This window comes from Arachis stenosperma, chromosome 7 (genome assembly GCF_014773155.1).
Source record: "Arachis stenosperma cultivar V10309 chromosome 7, arast.V10309.gnm1.PFL2, whole genome shotgun sequence".
Taxonomy (NCBI): Eukaryota; Viridiplantae; Streptophyta; class Magnoliopsida; order Fabales; family Fabaceae; genus Arachis; species Arachis stenosperma.
Window position 1 is genome coordinate 50,352,338 of NC_080383.1, and position 5,040 is coordinate 50,357,377.

A 5,040-nucleotide genomic window follows, 5' to 3' on the forward strand; every position below is an offset into this window, starting at 1 on the left:
GAACGGGTCCACCTTAGTGATGGCGGCTTGTTCTTCCTCTTAAAGATCTTATGGAGTGTTTGAGCTCCTCAATGTCTCTTCCTTGCCTTTGTTGCTCCTCTCTCATGATTCTTTGATCTTCTCTAATTTAATGGAGGAAGATGGAATGTTCTTGGTGCTCCACCCTTAGTTGTCCCATGTTGGAACTCAATTCTCCTAGGGAAGTGTTGATTTACTCCCAATAGTTTTGTGGAGGAAAGTGCATCCCTTGAAGCATCTCAGGGATTTCATGATGAGTGGGATCTCTTGTTTACTCCATCCTTTTCTTAGTGATGGGCTTGTCCTCATCAATGAGGATGTCTCCCTCTATGTCAATTCCAACTGAATAACAGAGGTGACAAATGAGATGAGGAAAGGCTAACCTTGCCAAGGTAGAGGACTTGTCCGCCACCTTATAAAGTTTTTGGGCTATAACCTCATGAACTTCTACTTCCTCTCCAATCATGATGCTATGAATCATGATGGCCCGGTCTATAGTAACTTCGGACCGGTTGCTAGTGGGAATGATTGAGCGTTGGATAAACTCCAACCATCCCCTAGCCACGGGCTTGAGGTCATGCCTTCTCAGTTGAACCGGTGATGAGCGGATAATTTATACACTTTTTGGCATTGTTTTTAGAATGTTTTTAGTATGATCTAGTTAGTTTTTAGTATATTTTTATTAGTTTTTAATTAAAATTCACTTTTCTGGACTTTACTATGAGTTTGTGTGTTTTTCTGTGATTTCAGGTATTTTCTGGCTGAAATTGAGGGACCTGAGCAAAAATCTGATCCAGAGACTGAAAAGGACTGCAGATGCTGTTGGATTCTGACCTCCCTACACTCGAAGTGGATTTTCTGTTGGAAAGTAGACATCCTGGGCTTTCCAGCAATATATGATAGTCCATACTTTGCCCAAGATTTGATGGCCCAAACCGGCGTTCAAAGTCACCTCAAGAAAAACCAGCGTTAAACGCCGGAACTGGCACCTAGTTGGGAGTTAAACGCCCAAACTGGCATAAAAGCTGGCGTTTAACTCCAAAGAGAGTCTCTACACGAAAATGCTTCATTTGCTCAGCCCAAGCACACACCAAGTGGGCCCGGAAGTGGATTTTTTATGTCATTTACTCACCTTTGTACACCTTAGGCTACTAGTTTTCTATAAGTAGGACCTTTTACTATTGTATTTGATAGATCTTGGTAGCTATCTTTGAGTTTTATGCTATCTTAGATCATTTGGGAGGCTGGCCATTCGGCCATGCCTAGACCTTGTTCTTATGTATTTTCAACGGTGGAGTTTCTACACACCATAGATTAAGGTGTGGAGCTCTGCTGTACCTCGAGTATTAATGCAATTACTATTGTTCTTCTATTCAATTCCGCTTGTTCTTTTGTCCAAGATATCACTTGTTCTTCAACTTGATGAATGTGATGATCCGTGACACTCATCATCATTCTCACCTATGAACAAGGTGACTGACAACCATTCTTGTTCTACAAGCATCTGAGGCTTAGTGAATATCTCTTGGATTCTTTAACCGGAATCTTCGTGGTATAGGCAAGAACTGATGGCGGCATTCAAGAGAATCCGGAAGGTCTAACCTTGTCTGTGGTATTCTGAGTAGGATTCAATGATTGAATGACTGTGACGTGCCTCAAACTCCTAGCAGGCGGGGCGTTAGTGACAGACGCAAAAGAATCAATGGATTTTATTCCGGCCTGACCGAGAACCGACAGCTGAATTCCGCTATGCTGTGACAGAGCATATGCAATCGTTTTCACTGAGAGGATGGGAGGTAGCCATTGACAACGGTGAAACCCTACACGAGCTTGCCATGGAAAGGAGTAAGAAGGATTGGATGAAGACTGTAGGAAAGCAGAGAGACGGAAGGGAAGGCATCTTCATACGCTTATCTGAAGCTCTCACCAATGATATACATAAGTACCTCTATCTTTATCTTTATGCTTTATTCGTTTATCACTATACCCAATTGAGTCTGCCTGACTGAGATTTACAAGGTGACCATAGCTTGCTTCATAGCAACAATCTCCGTGGGATCGACCCTTACTCACGTAAGGTATTACTTGGATGACCCAGTGCACTTGCTGGTTAGTTGTGCGAAGTTGTGTTTATGCCATGGTATTGAGCACCAAGTCTTTGGAGCCATTACCGGGGATTATTCGAATATGGACAAAGTAGTGTTCACAATTTCGTGCACCAAGTTTTTGGCGCCGTTGCCGGGGATTGTTTGTGTATGGACAACTGACGGTTCATCTTGTTGCTTAGATTAGGTATTTATTTTATTTTATTTTTTTTCGAAATTCTTGAAGATGAATTCTAGAGTTTCATGATGATTTGTTGAAATCTGGCTGGCTGAGAAGCCATGTCTAATCTCATTGGACTGAGGTTTCAGCTTATCATCACAGAAGCTTGTTGATTTTTTATCAATCTTGCTTTTGGAGCAGTGATCTGCTAAGGCTTGGCTGGCCTTTGGCCATGTCTAGTGTTTTGGACCGAAGCTTTCTTTGAAAGCATGGCTGGCTATGAAGCCATGTCTAATTCCTGGACCGGAGTCTTAGACTAGCATTGCACTGATTCCTGGAATTCTCATTAAGAATTTTGATATCTTTTTTTCACTTAACTTTCGAAAATCACAAAAAAAATTCACAAAATTTTAAAAACCAAAAATATTTGATGTTTCTTGCTTGAGTCTAGTGTCTCATCTTAAGTTTGGTGTCAATTGCATGCATTCATTCATGTGTCTTAAGGATCTTCAAGTAATTCTTGATGATTTCTTACTCTGATCTTTGAATTCTTTTGACTTGAGTGTTTATGCGTCTCATATAGTGTCAGTAGTATACAAACTGCTAAGTTTGGTGTCTTGCATGCATTGTTATTTGATTCTTGTTGCATTTTGATTATTAAAAATCCAAAAATATTTTTTATTTGTGTCTTCTCAAGTCAATAATACAAAGAATTGAAGATTCAGAACATACTGCAGAGGAATTACACAGAAAAAGCTGAGCATTCAAAAATGCCCAGTGAAGAAGACAGACTGGCGTTTAAACGCCAGCCAGGGTACCTGGTTGGGCGTTTAACGCCCAAAAAGGGTGCATTTTGGGCGTTAAACGCCAGAATGGATACCATTCTGGGCGTTTAACGCCAGGATGGTGCTAGGGGGAAGATTTTGTTTTCAAATCAATTTTTTTTAGTTTTTCAAAATCAAATCTTTTTCAAATCATATCTTTTCAATCAAATGTTTTCAAAATTAATTTCTTTCCTTTTTCAAAGATACTTACTAACAATTAATGATTTGATTGAACATATCAAGTTTGTTACCTTTTCTGCTGAGAAAGGTTTAATGTTTGAATCATATCTTTTCTTATTAGGCAAGTCATTAACTTTTAAAATCAAATCTTTTTAAAATTGTTTTCAAAACATATCTTTTAAAATTGTTTTCAAATCAAATCTTTTCAATCATGTCTTCTTAACCACATCTTTTTCAAAATAAGTTTTCAATCAGATCTTTTTAACTTCTAATTTCAAAATCTTTTTCAAAAATCACTTGATTTCTTTTCACTTTGAATTTTCGAAAATTATCAATCATTTTTTCAAAATGTTTTTGACATCTTTTTAATTAATTTTCGAAAATTCTCTTCCTTCCTCCCACATCCTTCTATTTATGGAGTACTACTCCTTCTTAATGCACAATTCGAACTCTATCTAATCAAGTTCGAATTCTCCTTCTTCTTTCTTCTATTTTTCTTTTCCTCTGACACCTCAAGGAATCTCTATACTGTGACATAGAGGATTCCATATTTTCTTGTTCTCTTCTCTTTCATATGAGCAGGAACAAAGACAAAGGCATTCTTGTTGAAGCTGACCCTGAACCTGAAAGGACCTTGAAGCGAAAGCTAAGAGAAGCTAAGGCACAACTCTCTGTTGAGGACCTGACCGAATTCTTCAAAGAAGAAGAACACATGGCAGCCGAAAACAACAACAATGCAAACAATGCAAGGAAGGTGCTGGGTGACTTTACTGCACCTACTCCCGATTTCTATGGGAGAAGCATCTCTATCCCTGCCATTGGAGCAAACAACTTTGAGCTTAAGCCTCAATTAGTTTCTCTAATGCAACAGAATTGCAAGTTCCATGGACTTCCAATGGAAGATCCTCATCAGTTTTTAGCTGAGTTCTTGCAAATCTGTGACACAGTCAAGACTAATGGGGTTGACCCTGAGATCTACAGACTGATGCTATTCCCTTTTGCTGTAAGAGACAGAGCTAGAATATGGTTGGACTCACAACCTAAAGATAGCCTGGACTCTTGGGAAAAGCTAGTCAATGCCTTCTTGGCAAAATTCTTTCCACCTCAAAAATGGAGTAAGCTTAGAGTGGAAGTCCAAACCTTCAGACAGAAGAATGGAGAATCCCTCTATGAAGCTTGGGAAAGATACAAACAATTGATCAGAAAATGTCCATCTGACATGCTTTCTGAATGGAGCATCATAGGTATTTTCTATGATGGTCTCTCTGAACTGTCCAAGATGTCTTTGGATAGCTCTGCTGGAGGATCTCTTCATCTGAAGAAGACGCCTACAGAGGCTCAGGAACTAATTGAAATGGTTGCAAATAACCAATTCATGTACACTTCTGAAAGAAATCCTGTGAACAATGGGACAAGTCAGAAGAAAGGAGTTCTTGAGATTGATGCTCTGAATGCCATACTGGCTCAGAACAAGATATTGACTCAACAAGTCAATTTGATTTCTCAAAGTCTATCTGAAATGCAAAATGCACCAAGCAGTACTAAGGATGCTTCATCTGAGGAAGAAGCCTATGATCCTGAGAACCCTTCAATGGAAGAGGTGAATTACCTAGGGGAACCCTATGGAAACACCTATAATTCTTCATGGAGAAATCACCCAAATTTCTCATGGAAGAATCAAGAGAAACCTCAACAAGGTTTCAATAACAATAATGGTGGAAGAAACAGGTTTAGCAATGGCAAGCCTTTTCCA

General features: G+C 39.2%; 1 non-coding gene across 1 annotated transcript; it reads right to left on the reverse strand.

Annotated features, from left to right (window-relative positions):
• Nucleotides 1-4,404: 4,404 nt before the first annotated feature.
• LOC130942357 (small nucleolar RNA R71) lies at nt 4,405-4,508 on the reverse strand. Its single transcript, XR_009070930.1, has one exon. It is a non-coding gene; the product is annotated as a small nucleolar RNA R71 (small nucleolar RNA).
• Between the last annotated feature and the right edge of the window lie 532 nt (nt 4,509-5,040).